Genomic DNA, 11,851 nt, shown 5'->3' with positions numbered 1-11,851 from the left:
AATTGCGCAGCAGGAAAGCGGTGGGGTCTTAAAAACTTGTCCATGGTAGGATAGGATTTTGCTGAAGAACAGCAGAAGACAATCTTTTAGACATAGACACATAGGCGTCATTTCGATGGCGATTTTCCCCCATTGGCACTTTGGGCTACAACCGTTTTTGATGAAAATGCTTAACTGCAAGTTAGAGTGCATGAAATAAAGAGTTCACCTGGTGGAAACTCGCTTAAAAAATAACAACCATTTGGAGCTAACCAAATAGCAGAAGTTGTAAAACGAAAGGGTTTATCCATCAAATATTCAAGGAGAACATTTAAAAATATCACTAAAGTGGCTCTTTAAACTATCAAAATCGTTTGTTGACGAAATTTTTTGTGCCAACAATCCAATAGCGTACCTACGAAGCATCCACGCCGACACGCCTATATCGGGCAAAATAGGAATGAACTTTGAGTTAGTATTGCTTGACGTACCATTAGATGCTTCCAGATTTCACATGACGGAGGTCTTCAAAGTGCACTAATAGAACAGTCAACGAGTAAAATCCACAATTCCACCCGATTTAAAAGTCATCGGGTTGTTTACCCGCGCACACATCGACGTAAGTTTGTTAGTGAGGATTCGCGCTAGGCTAACTTGAGAGGCACATATCACGAATGTATTCCATTGTGAAGAGCCAATTGGGGCTAGATGGCATATTTTAATCCACCGTTTTTGGAGAAATGGCACCTTTTTTATACGACACTTCACAACGGTGAGAAAAAGCTGAGGGTAACTTGTTACCGGTCTTGTTTTGGTACTTATTGGAGTGAGCCTAACCCGAAAATTTATGCCGGTCCCGTTCCATCACAAAAACAAACCGGGAATCATCGCAAACAAACGTTCACTTGCGAATGGGTTTAGGACTGTCGGGCGACACAGATTAAATTAAGCTGGCTCTGTCCTTTACAATGTTTCTCAACTCAATTCGCTTCAAAACAGCCATGTTCTCTTTCTCTTTAAACAATCCTCAAACTGTCAAAGTCATGCCTTTCTCATTGTCAACCAAAATTCTTAACAGTTTACCACCCAGTTTGATCTCTTTTGGGCACATAAGAGAGATCTGGTTCCTGAAGTTTCACTAGTTTTTGTGCTTACTTGTAAAGTAAAATAGATGAAGATGAACACTCGTTCGCTATTTCACCTAAGGTAATAATTGTTTTGCGGGTCATAATACCCACTATAACATGACCCTGAACATTCGTTCGTCATCCAGTTCTGATACAATATGCGCAACATTACAGCTGGGCCGGTTAAGCTGGAACCGAATTGCCCCTGCACGAATTATCTTATACTGTGAATATAGCTCGTTTTTGCTGGTGGCTTTCACATGTTAGGCGGTTCTCCAAAAAACCAGTCATCGCGACAAGCAGGCATTGATTCATGAACTGGCCTCACAAAATTTCATTCTCTCAGCTTTATGTTACATAGAGTCGAAATAGATTTATTCACTTAGGCCGTGGGAAAATGTTTAAGGATAAGCAATGATAGAATTCAGCAACTTCGGATATTGTTATCACTGCGCATCTACTTATTTGCAAGCTATTTATATTCAATGGTGTTTCAAGAAATAATTATTGTTCATCAAGAGGATCCCTGCCCATCCATCCTGCTGAGGATCACATTCCCGTAGCCTGGGCTATGATTACCGGAGAAACAACATACCACTTTTCGTTAAATTCTACGCCAATCTACCCTCACTAAAATGGCGATCGATCAAATGCCAGAAAGTAGAACATAACCACGTTTACCAAGAGGCTCTCAATAGTGAAGGTGGGAACAAAGTATCGAATATTCATTTTTTGGAGATACGGTATGGTGGAATGATACGACAGGATATGGTACGATATGATATGGCACCGACTATTTGGGGAAAAGCCACATTTAATCAAACTGTATTTCCTATCCCCATCACCAGACTTGAATTTGTGCAGCCGTATAAATACCACTTTCGGAGGTATATTTTGCTAGATTAGCACTAATAGGAATGTCTTATTTAGCAGAAACAATATTTTGCTGCTGTTTTACAGCATTTACGCAGATGTTTTCATGAACTTGAGTGATTTAAAACTGCAAATCACCTCATCATAGCCGACAAAATGAGCTATATTCACTGAAAATTTGATGCACATCCATTCGAACATTGCGGAATAGTTGCTGTATAAACAAAACACCAGCCGAATCTGTATTAAAGAGTTAAAATACTCCTAATGCGTTTATTCAAAAGTCCCGCCAAGCGCTCAGCCGAATTCAAATGAAGCAGACAATATTTGGGTTACCTAGCGGCAACCATCAAATTCGTGTATTGGGCCATAAATACACAAATAATATGGAAAACGACTGCCTGCAGAAATGACTCTGTATCAATTGCTGTTCAAAAATGAACTCTAAAGCCAAGATATTACAGCGAACCGAGAATTCATTGGTTCCAGTAAATATCCGAAATAAATGAAAAAGCAACAGACCATGATGACGAAACGGAGGCAGTTCATCTTGAGTGGTTTCCATGATAGATGGAGTGTAGTAGGTACATGTAAGTTAATTGGGAGATGTTTCCACTACTGCTAAACTGCTGATAGCCAGACGGTTAAGTCTTGATCTACTAACAAAACAATTGTAGGATCGTGTAACTTTAGTAGTTCGTGGTGATGGTGCTTCCCGATAAACACGTCTAATTTAACAAATCCCAACTTTTTTCGGTTTGGTTTTCCAGCATTTGAGAGTTGACGACAAAAAATTCGGTGACAAGTAACGGTCACGGAGTATTTCACGTTCGTACTTGTCTGATACAAGTTAGGGGGTTTTTCCCGGGATACTCACAAGGTATTCGTCATAGGACACACGACAGTACACTTCCGCGCCCCTAAGTAGCAGTGAGAGGACTCCCAAGCCAAATCCAGTTTTACGACATTCAGCCCAACACATTATTGCTATTACAGAATAAAGCAGGCTTTCCACGTAAAAAACCGAATGCTGGTGAACCAGGCAACACTGATTTGGATAACGTTAATATTAACTGCATAGACGATCCTATTCCTCCCACGTGGCTCGCGTCGTTGAGCTAAATGAACGTGGCAATATGGTTGCGGTCAAATAATATCGTCGGAGCTACGGAAGAGTCTAGCAGAACGCAGTCAGCTCTGCAGCTCGCACCCCTAGGCCAATACCGACTGCACCTTCAATGTCTATTCATTTGATCCCATTATTAGAATGCACCAACAAAGTCGCTGTTTTGTAGGGTGTTCAAAAGTACGGTCAACCTGCTTGGGAATATGATATTTCAACACTACTGACACCCAAACGTTGTTGCTCAAAACCAAACTGATTATGACGGAGAAGTAGCCTGTCGCATTGTTGTAGTCCTTTCTTAACCTTAAAATATGGAGCCATGTGATGCAAACTGAAACCAAAAAATTGCTCTTCATCTGCACCATGTTATTTGCCTGATGGGTCAATTTCACAACCATTCCGTTGCACGCCGTACAACCATTTTTATGGTCACCATTTAATCAGAAAGTTTCGATTTATGTGGACTGATAATGTATCTGGTTGTTGTCCGTGATGAATGAGCTCAGGCCTTGTTTGCAGAGTGAATTATCCTGACCACTTACATCGCTTTCTTGTTGTGTAGTAAGTCATCAAACATGATTGATAAGGTATTACTTCAGGGCTTCTGCATCAGCGACCATGTAGCAGTAATTTGCGCGAATCGTGAATGACAGGACCCAGCTGTTTCAGAAATGGATAAGTTGAGAAATGGCACAACAAAAAACTCTGCGCTTTTCACATAACATTAAAAAATAAACGAGGAGTATGGGCGAAAAACAAACTGCCCCAATAAAATACGCTTTTACATGTGTTTTGCGTAGCTTTTGATAAACATACTGATTTATGCCGATCAGTGTTTTCAGGAAACGGTTAACATATGAACAAACGGCTTGGTTTGAAAACATTTAATATTTTAAGACGCCACTGGCCTGAGGATTACTGCGTTGTTTGTTTAATCACTCAGAATCCCGTATTTTATAGGACACCGTTCAACTAGGCCATGAGATGCCAGATCTGTCAAGTTGTCGTGCATAAAACCTGGGTGCTGGGCCGATGACCCCTGAGACACCATCTTTGAAAAGCTATGGTGGAACACAAACCAAATGCCAACTATTTAGCGTCGTCAGCTGGGGCCCAAAACACTGCTGACAGCAGAGTGAAAATACGGTAAAAAAAACATCTCTTGCATTTTCTATTGATATAATATAATGCATACCACAACATCATAATTGGCCTTTGCGGCTGGTCTATAGAATTCATGCTGGTGAACCCTACAGCCCAAAAGTGATCGAAGGATGTCCACCACTGGGCTAGTCAGATCGAAAAGGATAACAACAAATGAGGGTGTGCACTTGTCTTTGGAACTGTTGGATTATTTGGTGGTAAAACTAGTGTAGGAATGTTAACGTTTTTGAAACATGTGGGACAGCACATGGCATTTGAACTCTGCACTTATTTTTCGGGAGAGTATCCTAACCGCAAACGTTACGGTTTGCCAGTGTAATATGACGGAAACAAGCTTTGCGTTGCGAGTCAGTTGTGAAAAATAAATAAACGCACGGGAAATGTCACCAAGAATAATAGCGACGCTCAGGAATTGGTTGGCATCCTTAGTGGATTAGGCGGTCAGCAATGTTCATAACCCAGAGCGCTGCCCAGCCGAATTTAGCTTTGCATTCACGTAGTCTGTGATGGTGTATACCCGAGGGAATAAGATAGATGGGAGTAAATGAAGATATGGGGGGAAAATACCTAAGCATACTTCCAGACTCCAGACGATAACGTAACACTACAAAACCAAAGGCTGACATACAGTCTAGGAGAAAGAATGACGGTCACTACTTCATGGGAAACATCAGCCTTTCAGGAAAAGGCTTTTAGATTTCCACCCCCACCACTCAACTCTCAAGTTAGACAGAATTGACTCAAAAATTCTGCATTTTCTGTTAAATTGTAGTGAACACAAGCAAAACCTAACGAGACGCACTCATTTAAGGACTTCTTTTATTGCGGAGTTATAACGTAGACAGCGTAGACAATAAACACACACATTTCGGGGACAGAGGTGATGCTGAATAAATGGCTGCTAAACAGAGTGGTGAAACTGATTTAGTTAACCGTTACAGCACAAACGGACGCGGTGTTTCTTAAACCTAATCTGTTTCTATGTATTTGGTGTCATTTGACTAGATAATTCAAGACTCATATTGAAAGTCAATGAGGTATACTTTTGGCGTTGTCTACAAGCTTACCAAGACTTGAACCACTCTTATCCAATTAGTTCGGTTTGCGTTAATCCGAAAAGAATTAGATACGTTCCTTATTGCTAAAAGCGTAATCTTCCATTGATAATCGGAAGAAGCTACGCTTATGACAAAGTTAATCTGCGAATGAATGTACAAATCCTTTGGAATGTACAAATCCAGTTGGAGAAAGAAATAAATTGTGCCAACCCTGGTAAGATCCAGACAGGGAAATGTGAGATGCAGGCTGGCGATCAGTTCGTAGCTCGCTGTGGTGCATCAAGAAATGTAGCCACAACTACAGTTGTGTTTGAGGCCAGTGTTACTTCGTGATTCTCTGGTGACTGAGGAACTGTCAGATTGCCAAGGGGACGTTTATGCCTAAAACCTGAGCCACATATGACGCGAGCGTTTTGGTACATGGAGGCAAACTGGACGTTTAATGTCAAAGCCCATCAAATGCATGGGGTCGGGATTTCGGCACTGCCGGGAAGCCCCAAGGACAAAGAAACCAAGCTTTAAGTTTTGCGCTCGTTATTGTGGACTACCCGAATCACTCTCTGGGACGGGAGGTCATCGGGTTGATGTGAATAAAGGTTCTACAAAATCCAAAAATAAGTTCACGCACTGAAAAAGATTAGTTTGCTGTGCAAGAAATACACAGGAATTTTTCGATATATGACCTAATTCGATATTTAATGTGCCACACTCTCTTATGGGTAATCCAAGACATTGAGTTGTTCACGTTCTCACCCTATAAAGTATTTTCGCCTAAAATATGTGAACCTCATCACGAACCTGAATTCAGAAGTTTGTCTAACACCTTCTAAAAATATAGAGTATACACGACTCTGCAATGCGACTACTCCTGTTGCATATTCCAAGCTCTGCCCAAATGTGGTCAGATTATTAACAACAACACAATAACACCTTATCTTTTACTATTTCTTGCCACAATGGAATAATCCTACGATAGTGGTCTTAAACAACTCGAATTTCTTGATTACCCTTTAAAGTGCTGTTTTCATTTCGAGAGGTGGTTTGGTGCTTTTGCGTCTCGATTATGAAGTGCTTCCCATTACTCTCCGTTGGCTGTTTTTGTCTTGAATTTTGAAAATTTTAGACTAAAAACAGCCTTTTTCCAAATTAAAATATAACATGTTTCGTATGTCGACCATCTGATAACAATGGTACCTTAGGTGTTCCATCATTGACTATGTACTGCGGGCAAAATCTACAAGCCTACCTCTTTGATGAGCGTTGTATACTCAGTGTTCTAATTGTCCACAAATTTGACCTGCTGGTGTTCTGCTTGATTGAGTCCTTCAGCGGAATTTTGTGTGTCATCAGACATTTCAATTCACTATGTTTGTATTTCTAGCAGAAGGTTTTAGTCAAACGATGGCTTGCTTCTAACCTTAACTCTCATCCAAAGCACTGACCTTTCACAATATCTGGGTGATTCTTCTGTCTTCCCATAACAGTGTTATTGCTTTTCCGAAATAAACCATTACTCTCTTGAACATCTTTACCTGAGAATTTCCCAGTTCTACTAATTCGCCACTTGGGATGGCGCATGACATTACGTCGCCTCTCGTCATTTGAATCACAGTATCTCTAATGACTACACAAGGACCACCACAGTACTCAATGGTTTACTGCTCCGTCACTCTGAGCTCATTCGCTTTTCCGAGATGTCAAAATGTCACAGCTGATGAACCTGTCGTTCTTCTCAAAGTAGTCTCAGTGAATCACTGGTCATTCTGTTACAGAGAGATATAGCTCATTCCGTCGATGGAAACAGTTGGCGCACTTACTTTTGACAGATGATAAAGCCCAAAGGTGCCCCGTTTGCGAAATTAAAATTAAGGGTGCTGTTTCTGTACTGTCAAATCCAACCGTATATTTCTATGTCAAAGCGTAGAGGAACACCACGATTTTTTCTAAATATTTTGACGTGGAGATGCTCTGAGATTTTGTTCAGATGTTTTGCGGGCGTCTTAATCAATTTTGCCTAATTTAAAATGCATGACAATCACTACAGTTAGACTGATTTGTACAGATCCTGGTGGCCTATATAGTTATTTGACGTTGATGCCTGGTCAGGTATTTAAGAAACGATGGATTGCTACTCCTCCTTAAATAAATCTGGGTGTTATAGATTTTGGACTAGTGATATGCTTAAGGTTTTGAGCATGGTTCAAAATCTTACCATTCTCTCGATACGTAATCAACTGGGTGCGCAGTTTATTTAGTTCCAGTAGTCGTAGCTAAAATGTTTCTAACGAACCGTGTGTAAATCTCACGGAATATCTATTATTCATTTTCCCCCAGCTTCTCTGGGCTGGAACACAACTAAGTTACTTGTTCCTGTGATGTCTACTCAGAGCGTAGAACGAATCAAAACTTATTTGCTGATCACAGTTTGTTCGTTTTCCGTGCTCAGCCTTTCCAAATTATTTATACAGTCTGTGTACAACAGAGCAGTCAAGAAAGCTTAAGGTTCTGTTTGCTGTAAACATTGCAACCTAACACACGTGTAACGGAATTATTTATCAACCCTGAATTCACTCCGGTGAGATGCTTTTTTCCACCACTACACAGCGGATGGCTTACATTTGGATTAATTCTACGGGATCGTAAAAATCACATAAACCATTAAAAGTATTCTAATCAGGTTTAAGAGAATCCTCAATAAACTCCTTAAAAATATTTCTGCGTTACAATTTTCACAAATTATTTGTTATTCTATGAAAGCTTATTCGTCACACATCGTTGAATTGCCACGATTTCTACTTTGTATCCATTGAATGCTCCAATTATCGACAATCTTTGGCTACCGCCTGTTCCCGTTCAAGTGACAGGTTGCAGCAGTTTCTATAGATAAAAAAAGTGTGGAGATCAGTTTGAGCGCCTTCCAGTAAAAGAAGTCAGTAATTATGTGAGCGATTACTTCAGCAATTTGTGCTGTCTGAGTATAGCTCATGACTTTCCCACTCTTTTGGTCAAGGATGACATTCATTTGTGCATGAGAATTGTCGCTAATAACTTGGCATCGCGCAACGCAGTCATACTTTCAGACATCAGCCCAAGATTAGTTCTTGCATGATTCTGTTCATCTAACTCATAACCGCAGTTCCAAATACATCTGCTAGTGAAGTAAAAATGGCTTTATACGTTGAACTTTCAGTCTAGGTTCACTACTACCACTGAAACGTAAAATTTTTCACCTGATACAGAGTGCTCGTTTCACTCCTGCTCTGGTATTTGATGGGTGAAACTCCTATTAGATATTGCACCTATGTCTCTAGTTTTCAACCGCCACAGAACAAGAGTGTGCACATATTTATATAAACTAAATACACTGACAATAAGTTTTCTGAAAAACCTTTGATAACCTACGACCGGTTTAGTATTTCAAGATAATCAACAAGTGGGCGCGATTACCAAGAACTCGTCAGCCTCATATTCTACTTGCTTTACGCTATTTCGTCGGACTATAAAGAAACTTGAACTATGATTACGTCTTCCGACAGCAACGCCAGCTAGACAGCAGAAGAAATTGTCACTTTAGAGGGAGTACTGCTTTTAAGGGTTTGGTCTTCCGAGTGAACAAACACTGCTAATAAGTAGCATAAATGTTTACTAAATCTTTAAATTTATTTAGATGTTATTTAGTTGCGGACAGAACAGTGTAATCTGCAAAATTGAAAGAGTGATGCACAACATTAGGATTACATTTGCCACTTTTCTGGTCATTTACCAGAGCTTTTCGTCCTCGTTGCTTTTTTAACCCTTTAGTTAAAATTAGTTCGCAAAGTTTCCAGTGAACCGCGCACTGAAATTATCTTCAAAACTTCAAAATACGTAATTTGGAAGAGCTATGTGGTCCTAATGACAGCTTGACAATGATATTTTGAGAGTGATTTTGATCCGAGGATTTGCCATTTGAGCTGAGTGCCCTTTATTCTTGTACTTGGTACTGAACTCTGACCGTGGAGATTGGAACGGTTATACATGAATGTATGCCAAAAGAAATTTGGCAGAAACATGACCAATACATAAATGAGCCATGTGCAACAACACAGTGGCAGTGGTTGATTTGAGGAAAGCGTGTTCTGCGTTCACATCCATAGGTTGACTGAACCATTTATAGCCACAAACTGATTCCAGCATTCACAGACGTGCTTTGGATCATACTTGGAAAACTTTAATGTAGCACAGCTGTTACGAGCAGTACGAAGGCCCTTGGGTTCGTGCACTTTCAGTAAATTACCTTGCAAAGGGTACGAACAAGAATGACTTGTTTCGCGAAAATACAAAAGTATTTCTCGATTTTACCGGGTCTTATATTCAAGCTACAGTAAAATAAATCTACAGTGCTTGAACACATATTTTTTGTTGATAAGTTAGATCTCAAGTGAACTTTTTTGCACCGATTGTTTTTGAAAAGCATGGAATACAACAAACTGAAGAGAAGCCGGTAAAACGTAACCTGTATTTTTGCATTTAAATAGATGGTGAAGTAGTTGCTTGGTTGTCCGACCTCACTAGTTATCGTCAAAGAAATTTTTGAGGTAGCTGAATCTCTTAAAATTATACTAGCTCTTGTGGATGACAAGGTTCTATCATACGAAATGGTACCTGTGGAATTTTGGTGATTAGGGGCAGGAAAATGATACAGTTGTAATTCTGCCAACGACATGCATCTACCGGGTAGTATAAAACGGAAAACTGGTTTATCGTAAAGCCTCAGGACAACTGATTAGCCACTCATCTTGGCGTCCAAGATGAGTCATGATGGATTTTATTCGATTTGACAGAATATGGGTTTTCTTTTTCCAACAAATGGGCTAAAGCATGGACTGAACGATACAAAGAATTGACCAAGTTGTTTGCAATATTGCGCAATACTATATAGGAAATGTGTCTAGAGAGGTCGTAGACATGGGTGGTTAGTTGATGGCAGAATGCAGTGCAGCTGAATTCATCCCACGATGATCTGGTGTTCATAGGATGGATTTTAATAATGACATACGGGTTTTCTACCCAAATAAAAAATAAGCTGTTCAGTGTATTTCCGAGTCACTAAAGATTTTGGTGGGCCGAAAACGATCACCTGAAAAAGCTGGCTGTCAGCACAACTAAAACAGAAACACACACCAGTGTCATTCATTGTCGAATTTGTGCAAGCTGTGCAGTTGTTTTAAGTAAACCGCGTGTTAATTATTTACCTATTGGGTGCTATATGTGTTTATTGATCATAAAAGCCCGCCAAAATAACGGTTGTGTTCGTTATGTGACACTGGCAATCTCAACAGCACTGTTTTTTATGAAAACGATTTAACCCAGTACAACTGTTAGTTAACGCTCCAATCTGGCTGTACCAAATCACGACACATAGTTAGTGATCCGAAGCCAAAAGTAAGTATGTAGCATTCATCGAAATGTAGATGTTTGAAGCAAGGTTTGCAATAATACTGTATTTTTTGTGAGGGAACGAATTAACCGTGTGTACACGATTCAGCACTTAGGTTATCCAGTAAGCTCGAGAGATCTCAGTGGTTAGGGCGAGATCTTACTCGCTTCAAGGTCACTGGGTCGACTGCTCTTGTCTACGCTTGAGTAATCTGAAAGTATATAATACCTCGTGCCTTCTTCAAGTGGCGTGAGTGCTATGTACCGGAACAATGCTACAGCCGGATAGTTTTATCCGGTAGCGCTTATTGGCAACATATGTGCACCAGTAAATAAGACGAATCACGAACACGGTCCACAGAGAATCGAGCATTTACAGTAGCATAAAAGGACTGGGCCAGTAGACCAGCCATTTGCCAATACCTTAAAAAAAATTCAACAAGACCAACATCAACATTTGGCCAGTTACAACCAGAAACAGCCAGAATGTAAGTCGTGATCGGAAACCAAGCATAGCAAACTACAGGGCGAATAGTGCTTTTTATTTCCAGGACACCAAAAAAGCGGACCTTTTTCTATAAGAATCTTACATTGAGATTTAGAGGAACACTGGTGCATAGTAGAACCTAAAATTTTCTGTGTTATGGAACGTTGCATCTGAAGTTATCTAGAAAACGGCAGGGTGGGACAGGGACAGGTGAAATCTGGTGCAATTAACATACTACTACGTTTGAGGGGGGCATATTTGATGACAGTGAACTAAGGTGCGGACGAATTCTTATGAGGATGGTTCTTACAGAAGTTATCTGAAAAACCGCAGGGTGGGACAGGGGCAGGTGAAATCTGGTGCAATTGACATACTACTACGTTTGAGGGGAGCATATTTGATGACAGTGAACTAAGGTGACGGACGAATTCTTATGAGGATGGTTCTTACTTCTTGGTGGCTATATTATCGCAGGAAATTATAGACTAACCTTCCTTCAAAATAACGTAAACTATTCCCAAAATATTCGACGACCCTGTGCAAAAGTGCGGGAAAACACCTGAGGAAAATCACTTTAAAGGTTAATCTTGGTAACCAGAAATTGTCTTTTAGCTTATTT

Source organism: Opisthorchis viverrini, assembly GCF_000715545.1.
Source record: "Opisthorchis viverrini unplaced genomic scaffold opera_v5_30, whole genome shotgun sequence".
NCBI lineage: Eukaryota > Metazoa > Platyhelminthes > Trematoda > Opisthorchiida > Opisthorchiidae > Opisthorchis > Opisthorchis viverrini.
Note: the sequence above shows the minus strand (reverse complement) of the source record.